General features: G+C 44.0%; 1 non-coding gene across 1 annotated transcript; it reads right to left on the bottom strand.

Annotated features, from left to right (window-relative positions):
• Positions 1-406: 406 nt before the first annotated feature.
• On the bottom strand, positions 407-479 carry TRNAG-CCC (transfer RNA glycine (anticodon CCC)). The gene has a single exon. It is a non-coding gene; the product is annotated as a tRNA-Gly (tRNA).
• Positions 480-14,614: the final 14,135 nt, after the last annotated feature.

The following is a 14,614-nucleotide window of genomic DNA, read 5'->3' as shown; positions in this document are numbered from 1 at the left end:
CCTGATGCTGGGAAAGATTGAAGGCAGGAGGAGAAGGGGCGACAGAGGATGAGATGGTTGGATGGCATCACCGACTTAATGGACACGAGTTTGAGCAAGCTCTGGGAGATAGTGAGGGACAGGGAGCCTGGCGTGCTGCAGTGCATTGGGTTGCAAAGAGTCAGACACGACTGAGCGACTGAACTGAACTGAAACTGGAAAGGCCTAGATTTGCACCATCTAGTATGCTGCACTTTTAATGTGTCTGGGGTACTCCATTTTTTTTAACGTTTTACTTATTTGGTTGCACTGGGTCTTAGTTGTAACCTGTAGAATCTTTAGTTGTGGCATGTGGGATCTTTCAGTTCCAGCATGCAAACTCTTAATCGTGGCATACGAACTCTTGGTTGTGGCATGTGGGATCCAGTTTCCTGACTAGGGATCGAACCTGGGCCCCCTGCATTGGGAGCACAGAGTCTTCACCACTGGACCACCAGGGAAGTCCCAACGGGAACTGAATTTTACATCTTATTTATTTTTAATTAACTTAAATTTAAATAATTGTATGTAGCACTATACTAGACAGTGTAAATCTAGGCCTTTCCAGTTTAAAGATATGAAAACCGGGCTCCCAGACCACATAGCTAATTAACAACACAACTGGAAATAAAAGCTGGGACTCTTCTTTTTAATTTTCTATCCTATTAGTTGGAATTGGGAAACCTAGATTAGTGGTCTTACCAGATAATTCAAATTTGTCATTTTAAATGTCTAGACCTAACCATTCTTTAATGTAAGGCTTCCTGAAATGTATTAATCACTTTCCTGCCTTGGGAGAAAAAAAAAAGCCATGTGGCCATAATTGTAGACTTTTCTAATGACACAAAGCTGTAATTGTGAAGCGCGTGTGTCACTCTGGGTAATATAACAGGGCCCTGAAAACAGCGCCCAGTGAGGCTGCCAGGGCTGGCGTCTTCCCCACACGGCACATCTCTGCCACCGGAGTGAGTGGCAGCTTCTTCCCTCCTTGTCACATCCTGATGTGACAGCTTCTGACAGCATCCCACCTCCCTTCACCAACTAGGCAATGAACCAAGTGTAGGCACTTAATCCATCAGTGGGTTTAATTTCACCCACAGTTCTCAACCATGAGGCCTGGGGGAGCTTCACAACTGAGTCAGGTACACAGAGTTTTGTACAAAATTTTCCACAAACACACATTTTTTTTTTCCTTAACAGTCTATGACAATGCAAGTCTCATAAAAGCTGATTGTGGGATAAATGGTATGATGTTTTATTTTAATTGTGCATCAGTAACGTCAATGTTGTCATGGCTAAGGTCCCAAGGCAGAATAAGACCTTGCACAAAATAGTTTGAGAAAGGAGCCTGAAATTGGGTATGGATTATTTTAAATCCCTTTCCTGAGCTGTTTCTCCATTGTGTATGCTTAAGTCATGGGATAGGAACAGCTTTATGAGTCTTTTGAAGATGTTCAAAAAACCAAAGAAAATGTTAAGAACGCTAAAAGAAATAACAGTACATTCATCTCAGTATTCTGTACTTATACAAAGGCCAGATTTGCAGTCATTGTATCCATTCAAAACATACCTGAGTGTTTGGAAGCCAGAAAGGGCTCAAAACAAGGAGAATAATTGTCAGCAGGCCTGTGCACTAGAGTCCCTGGCCGGCACCCAGGGGAAACGAGCCACTCTGGTGGCCTTCAGCCTGGGTTCCACGCTCCACTCCTGGGCCCCAGCATGAGACCAGGTGAAAAGGGCGATTGTAGGGAAATCTGGGTTCTGCTTCCCAGACCCCCAAAAGCCAGTGAATGACTATGCACTCTGTTGATCTCCTCTCGGGAGAAGATAATCCCTTTGAGAAAAAGTCCCCTTACACAATTAAAAGCTCACATTTCTTGGCATCAAATGAGGGTAGCTTTCAGTTGTCTGGAAAAATCAGTTGTCTGGTGTTGATAAAGGCACCAAAATTGTTCATAAAGGCACCACCAGCAGATAGGCATTCTGGATTTTTCCTTGGCCTTCTGGAACAGCTTGAGGTTTTGCTCATGAGAAGCACTCATTTTGCCTATGCACTGCTTTAGAAAATAACTTCACCAACATGTTCATCGTTCCATTATTATTTATAGGCAAGTTCTGATTACACACCAGGCAGGTTCCTGGCATGGTTTTCAGCTCCCTGTTGGTCGTTCTCACCTCCCACTGACACACGCTTGCTGCAGCTTGTAGCAACTTAGAATTTCCCCTGAGTCACGGCTCAGCCGTCCCCCACTCCAAAGAGGGCTACAAACCAAAACAACCCTGATCTACCTTTCCCCAGCCTTCCCCAGGAGAGTGAGGAGGGCCCCAGAGAGACCTGGGGTAGGGGGGGAGCTGTGATTAGGGACTGTAGCCACCAGGCAGCAGGCAGAGCCCCAAGCGCACACGTGCAGGCGGCCCAGAGGCTGGAGAGTGGGGCACTAACTTGGGCATTGTTTTGTTGTTTCAAGTATTCCATATTCCTGAGACATGGGACACGCCCTCCCTGCCTCAGATTCTAGAGATGTACAAATTGCTAAGTCCCATCATAAGTCCTTCCTTCCTGTCTGCACCATCAGCCCCCAGGGAATGCAGCACTGCAAACGTTTCACAGTAAAAGACCTCTCGAGGATATCTGACTGCAAGTGCAAAGGATAAAACACTGGAAGCTGAGCTAAACTTAGAAAGGTTTTGGCTGAGGGGTGTCTTCTGGGTCCCCCAGCCTCCATGCCCTCATGGACCCATGGTTCTCACCAGCCAGGTTCCAATGCCTTGGTCTCGGCTCTGGAGATTTCTGATTTCGGCTGGTCTGAGGTTCGAGTGTGAGCACTGGGATTTCCAAACATCGCCAAGTGAGGCTCATGTGCAGCCTAGATGGAGAGTCTCTGGCTTAGAGCCTCCTCGCTTGGCTGACTGTGTTTGCGAGTGAGGCTTTTCAATGGTACAGCTGTGGCTCCGCTGATTTAGAATAAACGTTTGGCTAGGAAGGGGAGGAGTACACACACAGAGAGGACAATTCAGGAGCCACGGCGCATCCGTAGGTCAACACCTCATTCACTCATTCCCTCAACAAACATTTGCGGAAGGCTGCTGCGTGTGTACACGCTCAGTCTTGTCAACTCTCTGTGACCCCATGGACGGTAGCCCACCATGCTGCCCAGGCCGTGGAATTTTCCAGACCAGGCAAGAATACTGGAGCAGGCTGCTACTAGGATGCAAAAATTCACAATGACTTCACTGACCTCGAGGCCAAGCCAGCTCCCTGGCAGAAGCATTTGGACACATTCTGCAGGCCCCCCAGGGCCCCCCATAGGAGCTGAGCTTCCTCTTCCTTGTTTGTGCCCGGTTAGTGACTCATAAGGCACCTATACCTGCACACGGTTTGACAGAACATACATTATCCTGCTGCCTAGAGTCTCCGGTTGCTATACAGAGTGCAGTTGCTTGAATTATGACAGTTATCTCTGCTAATAAAGTTCAGTTTTTTCACTGCAGAGTTATAAATACATATGCAGCTTGAATACCCAAGGAGCCCCGTGGGAGGAAACGCTGAGGCCCTTCTAGAACAGAAACCACTCCCTAGCACCTGCACATACATAATTTTCCTGATTCCTCTACCAAAAAGGTTCATTTTCCAGGCTTACTGATGGCAAGGATTTACTGTAAAGAGCCCTGGTAAGAAAATCAGCAGTCAGCATCCTTGACATGTGCATTTTTTTCCCTGGGGCCTTCAAAGGGACTCACAGCCATCCACATTCCTTCTCTCAGGGGAAAACTGACCCCACAGTCTCTGAGGAAACTGGGATGGCATCAACTGGGATGTTAGAAAAACAGCCAAATGTTGATCAGGAAGAGGCGCACAGGAAGGGGCACGGCCAATCTTGTGAATTTGAGCTGCACAAATAAGTTCATTAAATCAAGGATGTGCTTAGGGTGCTGGCAAGGCATATAAAGCAGCAGCAGACAAATAAATCTGGCTGGTGATCTGGAGAAGAAAAGCTAGTGGAGGAATTTTCTAAGAGGAGCTTTAACTTTTTACTGAATGCAGTAATACTATAAATCATCAATCCGCTGGCTATAATTTTACCATTTAGCACAGGATTTGAGCAGCTTGCAAGAGAGTGTACCGTGTGGGTAATAACAGGTAAGGTGGTGAATGTTACAGAGCACATTTCTTTAAAATATATAGCTAGCTATTTGGGTAATAAATATGCTTATTTGCAAAGAAAATTACGATTATGGTGTCAACAGCATGTAGCAGGCACGGCTGGTTGTCTCACCAACAGCTCTTTCCTCCCGATTTCCTTTTCAGTCAAGCACTGGTTCGGGAGGGGGGGATGGGTGTTAGCCTCCCCCATGTGACACAGTGGAGAGTGACTTTTCCCTACTCCGGATCAAAGGGAAATCCTGCCTTCCTAAGCCAATCTCAGGGACCGTTCCCTCACGCTGGGGCTGGTGTAGGGACGGGTGTGCTGGATGGTCTGAGTTCCCTTCTAAGTCTTGGAAGCAAGCTTCCCTGGAGTCACTGTCTCTGTCTGTTCCAGAGGATTGCTCACAAGAGGTATTCGGGGCAAAAGGATGGTGTTATTCCTCTAGGGCTGGCTGGAGCTATGCCTGTGAGCAGATGAGAGATTGTCAGCAGCTTCCTGGCACAGACTTGAGGAATCACACACTCAGGTGGTGTTTCAGGCTAAGATTGGTCAGGCTCAAACTGCCTGATCGTCAAGGATAGTTCCTGAACTCTGCTTCCCAGCTCTCCCAGCAGTCATGTGTGCCCTAACTCTGTATTAAGTCTTTTATGTCCAGAATGCATAGAATGGCCTTAGTTGTCCACCTGAACCCTGACTGATACAGCGGCCATGTGGTCCAGTTTTGGCCAATAGGCTGGACGGCTTCTCCTTACTCCTGAGAAGGAGACACTGGAAGAAACATCCTCTCTCTGCCTCTGTGATGATGTGGCATTTGGATGTGATGCCTGGGACAGCTGTCCTGACTTGCCGCCAGCCTGAAACAAAGCCAACGTGCAAGTAGAAGGCAGAAATGCCCAGCAAGAGGAGCTGGAGCCCTGAGAACTCGCAGCCACTGGCCTTGTAATTAACTGGTGCAGACTCATTCCTTAGGAAGCAAATGTAAAGATGGCTTGACGGGGACCGCCATATTTTCTGGGGATGAGACATTACACAGTGATTCACGCTTGCTCTCCATCTTTTCCTTTTCATATTCCCACCCTTTTGACAAGGAATATCCAGATCACCTGTGTCTCAGATGCATCACACACCTTTGAAATAGCTATGTGAGTTATAGGTTTGCACTGGCAGATGTCTACAATATCACTGCATCTTTATCTTTTTTCTAACCCCAATTAGACTTTAAAATATACTTACACTGCCAAAGCATTAGCACAGTTCTATGATTTTGAATTTCTTCTTGTTTTATCAACATACAGGCAGTCCTCACATTGCATGGTAGTTCAGGAGCATAAAAATGACCATGCAAGCTGAAACAGAGCAAAGTAATCTTAATAATCAATAGGACAAATGACAATTGTTTCATTACAATTTTTGCCAAAATATTAAAACCTTTTTACTTTCATTTGTAAATGTACAGGGATAGTTTAAAAACAGCAACACTGTAAATCAATGAAGTTAGAACACACTCTCACACCATTCACAAAAATAAACACAAGATGGCTTAAAGACTTGAATATAAGACATGACAACATAAAACTTCTAGAAGAGAACATAGGCAAAACATTCTCTGACATAAATCATACCAATGTTTTCCTAGGTCAGTCTCCCAAGGCAATAGGGGAAAAAAAAGCAAAAATAAATAAATGTGACCTTATTAAACTTAAAAGCTTTTGCATAGCAAAGGGAACCATAAACAAATAAAAGACAACTTATGGACTGGGAAAAAATATTGCAAATGATGCAACTGACAAGGGCTGAATTTATAAAATGTACAAACAGCTTATACAACCAACAACAAAACAACAAAGAGCACCATCAAAAAATGGGCAGAATACCTAAATAGACGTTTCTCCAAAGAAGACAGATGGCCAAATAGGCACATGAAAAGATGGTCAACATTGCTAATTATTAGAGAAATGCAAATCAAAGCTACTATGAGGTAGCACCTCACCCCAGTCAAGACATTAAAATGTCCACAAATAACAAGTGCTGAAGAGGGTGTGGAGAAAAGGAAACCCTCTTATACTTTTGATGGGACTGGTGCAGCCATTATGCAAGACAGTATGGAGGGTCCTCAGAAAAACTAAAAATAGAGTTGCCATATGATCCAGCAATCCCCCATGGAGGGCAGTGGGGGAAGGGAGGTGTGGACTGGGAGTGGGCCTATATCCAAACAAAACTACAATTCAAAAATACACATGCTAAAATAATAAAAAAATTTTAAGAATAGGATAAAATAAAAGCTTTAAATTTAATTTTGAAAATTTAAAAATAAATAAGAAAAGACACATCACGTCTATGTTCATAGCAGCACTATTTACAACAGCCAAGACATTTCCTAAATGTCCATTTAGGTACAACACCTAAATGTCCATCAACAAATGAGTGGACACAATAGAATATTACTCAATCATAAAGAAGAATGAAATAATGCCATTTGCAGCAACATGGATGGACCTGGAGATTATCATACCAAGTGAAGTAAGTCAGAAAGAGAAAGACAAACACCATATGATATCACTTATATGGAGAATCTAAAATACAAAACAAATGAATATATCTTACGAAACAGATATGACTCACAGATATAGAGGGGAAGAGGTGTGGGGGAGGGATGGATGGGGAGATTGGGATTACCAGATGCAACCCTATTGAGCTGGCCAAAACGTTCATCTTATGTAACATCTTATGGAAAAACTTGAATGAACATTTAGGCCAACCCAGTATTTTATATAGAATGGACAAATAACAAGGTCCTACTGTATAATGCGAGGAACTATTGAATATACTGTAATAAACCATGATGGAAAAGAACATAAGAAAGAGTATATATAAAACTGAATCTCTTTGCTGTACAGCAGAAATTAACACGACATTGTAAATCAATTATACTTCAATACAGTAATTTTTTAAATGGCAAAACTAACATTTATTTAAAAGATTGTTACTTAAAACAGAAACACTGATAAAATGTTTTATCTCTTTGTAAAAACTGTATTAAGTAGTTTGAATAGTGCCCCCCTTCAGGGAATCTTTTCTATGCTTTAGCAAATGTCACACCCTTTCTAACTTTAGATCAGCTTTCAATATGTTATCCTTTGCACTTTCAGTCGAATATCCTTGAGAGTTCCTTTAATGTGAAATTTTTACAGTGTACTTCTTCTGGGACACCACCTTTTGGCCACACCCTTTATTTATACTTATAAATTTGCCTTCTAGCTGTGGACACTTTCTTTCTTTCTTTTTATTGGCTGCACCACATGGAATGTGGGATTTTAGTTCCCTATCCAGGGATAGAATCCATGCGCCCTGCAATGGAAGTTCCAAGTCTTAACCACTAGACCGCCAGAGAAGTCTAGCGTACACTTTCCTGAATAGCAGCAATGTCAACATTCTGAATATAGAAATATGTTAGGTATATTTCAGATATATTAGATACTACATTAGATAATATCAGAATAATCCTAATACAGTAACAACTGTTACTATCTTTGCTGTAAATTCCATTCCAAAACTCCCTGGTGGGTTCTAGACCAGACACAGTAGGACTTCCCTGGTGGTCAGTGGTTAAGACTGAGCTTCCAACACAGGGGGCATGGGTTTGATCCCTGGTCAGGGGACTAGGATCCCAAATGCTGCGGTCTAAAAAGTAAAAGCAGTGACTTCATGGAGCCCAGTGTTGAAGAGGACTGTGAGACTACTGTCTAGGTTTGACACAAAAGAGTGCTTCAACTGAGGGGCAAGGTCTGTCAGACTGCAGGGAAAAGAGAGTACCCATGCTCTGCACAGGCCATTCCTGGGCTAGAGCCAGCTCTTCGTTGCCAGCACATCAAAAGATATGTGATCTCTCAGGGGTGGACTTGTGCCAACCAACCACATTTATAAGACATTGATTTATTGACTTTAACTAGAAATATAAGTGTGCCCCAGTTATGAAGTGGGACTCTGTGTGGCATAAAGAAGAGATTCAGTCTTTGGAGTCAGCTTGACCTAACTTTGTACCATGGCTGCATCTCTCACCAGCTGCATGGCTCCTCAGACCACTCAGTTGATAAGGACATTGACACTGTGTTTGAGATTGGAAGGAAAAAAAAATGTCCTGATTAATGACCGATGTCTGAAGCAGTCAAGGGGAGGAGTAGGGGTGGCTATTTTGCTATATATTGCGGTATGTTCTAGTTTTTACTAAGTGATGCATTCTCTTCCAATGGGAAGTCTATTTTCTAGAATTTAAAAACTGCTTTTGAGTATGGATATAAAAGATGTTTGCTGCAGGATTTTTATGTCTGGTATCATCAAGCTATCTTCATGATACCAATACAAATGACACATGAATAAGAAATGATCACTTGTGGTTCTGGACACCCACTCTCCTGCCCAGAGCTGGAGAAAAAAATAGTCAAATTTTGTATCCTGCCCATCCTCCGTTTCATATATACCTTACATACCACCTGTGCTAAGAAGAATATTATACAAGCCACAAAGGAGAGCTACACAGACTATTTAACATTTTCTAGTAGTCATGTGAAAAAAGTAAAACGTTTCTACATGTTTTCACAAAAATTTTATCATACAATTTTATTACTCATTATCCTTTGTCCTACATACTCTCCCTCTCCGAGAATAATCTTCTTATCTGGCATTTGGCCTCAGGACTGCTATCTCAGAGGAGGAGACTGGCAGTCTGGTCCCCTCGCATCTCTGACCTCCCTGGTGTGCAGCTGCTCCTGGGTGGCTGACAGCGGCTGCCCAGCCTGGAACTTGGGGCTCTCTCTGTGGAACACTGGGGACCCCACAAGCCCTGCTTGGGCAGGCTCTCAGCCACGCTAAATTATTTTTCTATCTTGGATTCACTCAAAATTTCCCCTATAATCATGTATTTTTAAAAACTTGGACAAAAGGACAGGTTTCTTTCTTAACTTCTTCAAGCTGCCTTTATGGAAGTGAATCTATGGTTCTCAGATTCAGCAGGTCTGGGATGGGGCTCAAAGTTTGCATGACTCAAAGTTCCCAAGGGATGGCAATGCTGCTGGTCCAGGGACCACACTTTGAGGATGACTCATACATACTGGGTTAACCAAAAAGTTCATTTGGATCCTGAACAGATCTTTTGGCCAACCAACGTCATTTGTTTAATTGGAGGAAGGAGATGAGGACACTTTGGTATTTGAAAGTAAAAGAATTTTGTAAAGTAGAAAGCTTCAGGTTACATCTTGCCTCCAAAAGAAGCTAATTCTAATTCTTAGTTATTCTTCTCCAGTGAAGCGAAGTGAAAGTCGCTCAGTCGCGTCCAACTCTTTTCCACCCCATGGACTATACAGTCCATGGAATTCTCCAGGACAGAATACTGGAGTGGGTAGCCTTTCCCTTCTCTAGAGGATCTTCCCAACCCAGGGATGGAACCCAGGTTTCCTTCATTGCAGGCGGATTCTTTACCAGTTGAGCCACAAGAGAAGCCCATTCTCCAGAACCATGCCCCAGACACTGCCTCTTCTGAAACTTCTCCCGCACCCCTACTAGAACACCCAGGCTCTCCCTCTGTGCTTGCACAGGCCTCCTTCACAGCCCTCTTCTGTCCCATGGTGCAGTAAGCATCAGGCACACATGCTGACAGCCTTCTGGGTGGCAGCACCCTGTCCCCAACACCAGAACCTCTCACACAGTCCCTCGACCAAGGAGTGCTGAATGACCGAGTGAATGAAAGACATGTGTTTGGAAGAGAAGAAGGGGACTATTTACATGTTATTTAAACCTTCTCCTAAGTGTAAGGAATAACATGACCCAGGAAATTCTTTTTTAATTAAATTAAAATTGTTTACTGTAGCTGATTTAAAATGTCATGCTGGTTTCAGGTGTGCCGCAGTTATTCATACATGTGAATATGTGCATACATTTTTTTCAGATGCTTTTCCCTTATACGCTATGACAAAATATTGTCTCATTTTCCCATTGTCTCATAAACTTTGAGTTTAATTATTCAAATCAGAATACAAATAGGTTCATAAATTATAATTGGTTCATATGCTCTTAAGTCCCTCTTTTTAATCACCAGGTTCCCATTCTATCACCCTTTAAAAAAATCATTAATTATTGAAGAAACTGGGTCGGCTGTTTCATACTGTTTCCCACAGTCTGGAGTTTGCAGATTATATTCCTGTGGTATCATTTACCCTATCTCCTCTCTCCCCTTATAGGCAGTAATTTCTTTTGAAAATGTTATATTTTATCCTTCCATTAAAAAAATAATTAAACAGTAGCATAACATACCACACACACGTTTCTGCACAGTGTTTCAGAGGTGGTCAGTGTCTTTTTTTACAGTTGCCTAGACGGAGGAGCCTGGTAGGCTGCAGTCCATGGGGTTGATAGGAGTTGGACACGACTGAGCGACTTCCCTTTCACGTTTCACTTTCACGCACTGGAGAAGGAAATGGCAACCCACTCCAGTGTTCTTGCCTGGAGAATCCCAGGGACGGCGGAGCCTGGTGGGCTGCCGTCTATGGGGTCGCACAGAGTCGGACACGACTGAAGCGACAGCAGCAGCAGCAGCGGTACTCCATCACGTGGATGCTACACAGCTTATGCATCCAGCCCCCTACTGATAGGTATTTGAGGTGTCTGAAGTTTGATGCTATTGTAAATAGTGCTGAAATTAATAGCCAATATATCTCTCTGTATTTTTGCCAGGATACCTTTGGAACTGATTCCTAGAACGGACACAGCTGAGACAAGAGATAATTGCATCTGTAGTTTTGCTAGAAATTGAAGGCACTCTGCGTTTAAATACAGTGTGTTTCTAGAAGTTGTGCCATAAAATGGATCCTGGAACAGATTCTAGTTTAGCTATCTGTTGCTAAATAACAAATACCTCCCCAAAGCAGTGGCCTAAAACAGCCCCATTTATTATCTCTCATGATTGTGCGATTTGAGCGGGGTTCCTTTGTCTGCTGCACTTGGCTGGCTGGCACAGCTTGTCTGGGCTGGAGAATCCAAGACCGCTTGATTCACGTTTCACACCTCAGCTGCAGAGGCTGGGATGGCTGGACGCTGGCTGAGCTTCTCTCTCTCCCTGTGGTTTCACATCATTTAGAATTACAAGCTTCTTAACCTGGTGGTCTAGATCCCAAGGCATTAAAACTGAAAGTTGCAAGGGCTCTTAAGTCCCAGGCCCAAAGTCATAGGATGTTATTTTAACTTCTATTGAGCTTGTCTCAAGGCCACCAGATTCAAGGGGATGGGGAACAAACTCTGTCTGTTGTTGGGAGGGGCAACATATGCACAAACATGAAAAACAAACTGTTTTTTTAATGAACTGCTTTGGCTGTGCTGGACCTTAGTTGTAGCACGCAGGAACTCTCTTGTGTTGTGCAGGACCTTTCACTGTGGTGCACAGACTCTCTAGTTGTGGCTCGTGGGCTTTGTTGCTCCGCAGCATGTGGGATCTTAGTTCCCTGACCAGGGATGGAACCTGCTTCCTTTGCATTGCAAAGCAGTTTCTTAACCACTGGACTACGAGGGAAGTCCCAGCCATCTTTGCAGACAATTTACCACAGGTCGTAACAGGATTATATGCTTTATACAGATCACAGACACATGCCCTGTTCTGACCTACTTCAGCATCAGCTGACTCTGTGGAAAGGGTCCATTTAGGGTGGTGAAAAGCGAAATACCGTTTTATATTGCAGTTCAGTGTGTACAGTGGTAAAATCCCAGCGGGCCCCAAGTGGAGATGACATCTGTCAGGCAAAAGGGAGAAAGCCCTCCTTTGGGGCAGGGCACTTGATCTAGGCCTAGACCCTAACCCTATCAACAGCTATGGTATTCATTCATTCTACCAGTGCTTAGTCAAGAACACAGTTCCAGGCTCCAAGAGCACAGTGCTGGGGTCCAGTGGTTAGGACTCTGCGTGTCCAGTGCAGGGGCTTTTGTCCTTCGACTCCTCTCTTTCTAACACCCCACATGCCATCAGTCAGCTTGCCCTGTTGTCCTGCCTTCAGAACAGGTCTCAAATTCAACTTCTCCATATTCCTCCCCCGCACCAGGCCTCCATAACCTCTCAGCTTCTAACAGAGCTCCCGCTTCCCCTCACGCGTCCCTGGGTCTATTCCCTACACAACTGCCAGAGTAAACTTCTAAAATGAAAAGTAAAGTCACAGAATGTCCCTCCTCAAAACCCTCCAATGGCTTACCACAGTAAAGAAATAAGAAGTCAAAAGTCACCCTCTGATCTGACTTACAAGGCCCGGATTATTCTAAGCCCCTGACTCAGGCTTCAGCTTCCCCTTCTGTTACTCTCCTGTCCTTGTGACATTCCAGCCACAGTAGCCTTCTTTATGTGTCTTGAACATGCTGCTTCCTTGGAACATTGCTCTTTCCACTCCATCTCTGCGTGACTGAAAATTCATTTTTGAGGTCTCACTTTCCAGACAACCCCAGCTAAAGCAGCCCATGGCTAAAATTTACAAACTAGGGCAAGAGGCTTTTATTCATCATTGTACCCTTTGACTCTAGTTACCAGAACCTAGTAAGGCATGAACATATGCTTACAGGCTTCATAGTATTGATCATTCCCTGAAAAATACCTTATCCATTTTCTTATTATGTCCCTCTCCCCCATTTGGTATACACTGGCAAAGGGAGAAAGGCCAGAGCTCTTAGCTATTTTGCTCTCTACATACTTCTCGCCCTTACAATGGGGCCTAGCATACAACTGGATCTCAGTGAACATCTGTTAACTGTATGAGTGAATGTGCTGGCATGCATTAAAAAATACAGGAGTCACATTGAAGTTACAAAGGAAGAATCTGTTCCAGAAGAAAAGCTGTTCTATCCCCCTCACCTCAATTATATCCTTCTAAACCTTGACCTCCAATCCCACCTCAATGTTATCCTGATGCCAAAGGTTATCATACCCATTCATTATGTTTTCCATCAGGGAAATGCATGTCAGCCTAATCACCCTAAAGTGACATACAGTTCCTACAGGGCAACATACCTCTTTGCTTCCTATAAAAACGTATCCTTTCAAGGTTGTGTGAAATGTAGATGTTCTGGTGATGGGTTCTAGTGGTATTTTCTTTGCTCTTTGACACAAGCAATCATGACCTAGCCAAAACCAAACAGACATAATGGAAAGAAAAACACAGCTCTGCGTAAGTGGAGGGAGACAAGTGCGGATGAGGGTACCTTCTCTGCACCGTGTATGTGTGTGTGTGTGTGTACGCGCGCATGCACGCGCGCACTTAGTCAGTCAGTCGTGTCTGACTCTTTGTAACCCCATGGACTGTAGCCCACCAGGCTCTTCTGTCCATTGGATTTTCCAGGCAAGAATACTGGAGTGGGTTGCCATTGCTTCCTCCAAGGGATCTTCCTAACCCAGGAACTGAATCTGAATCTTCTGTGTCTCCTGTACTGCAGGTGGATTCTTTACTCGCTGAACCATCCAGGAAGCCCCCTCTACACTCCAAATGGACTAACAAACAATGAGCCTGATTTAGCCTGCTGCCGGGCAAATTCTTCATGCTTCTATTTCCTCTTCCTGTAACATCTAAACAATCATGCTTATTCCTTTAACTTCCTTTGGATAGATGTATTACTTTATATCACAGAACATTAGACCCTGAGGTCACTTGGGAATAATTTAATCCATATCCAAATGTAGAAACCAAGGCCAGGTGAGATCAAGTGATTGGCCCCAGCTCACAGCTAACTAGGCTTCCCTGGTGGCTCAGACAATAAAGAATCTGCCTGCAATGCAGGAGACCTGGGTTCGATCCCTGGATCAGGAAGATCCCCTGGAGAAGGGAATGGCTACCCACTCCAGTATTCTTGTCTGGAGAATTGTACGGATAGAGGAGCCTGCTAGGCTACAGTTCATGAGGTCACAAAGAGTCGAACATGACTGAGCGACAAACACTTTCGCTTTCACAGCTCATTATTGGCAGGGCTGGAATTAGAGCTCCAATCTCCAGAACCTTGAGTCACTGTTCTTTCTGCCTCTACATACTGCTATGCTTGCCCTATTGTTTAGCTTCTTACAGGTATATGCATTATCTTCGTGTTAGTTCATACAGTCCTTGAGAACAGTGATAATAATTAGTGTCTCCCACAACGTTAGTCGTATATAAAGAAATACTTATTAAATGAATGAATGGTCTGCCACCAGTCCAGAGCAGCTGCCACCCTCCCTGTCGTAATCCTTAGTAACGTCCTGGTTACCCCTCCCCCATCATGCCCTGAACAGTTTAGCACCTGCCTGTCTTTCTCTCCACCTGACTCCAGCTTTTTTTGGGGACTCCAACAAGCTCATAAATGACCCATCCGACACTCTGGCCACTCAGTTTCCTGAACACCTCTCCTCCAGTGATCTTTTCCTCCACCCTCAGCTACCCATCCCCATGTTTGCATAG

The sequence above is a fragment of the Bubalus kerabau genome, chromosome 2 (assembly GCF_029407905.1).
Source record: "Bubalus kerabau isolate K-KA32 ecotype Philippines breed swamp buffalo chromosome 2, PCC_UOA_SB_1v2, whole genome shotgun sequence".
Classification (NCBI taxonomy): domain Eukaryota; kingdom Metazoa; phylum Chordata; class Mammalia; order Artiodactyla; family Bovidae; genus Bubalus; species Bubalus kerabau.
The sequence above is the reverse complement of the archived record's forward strand: the minus strand, read 5'-3'. Positions and strand labels throughout refer to the sequence as shown.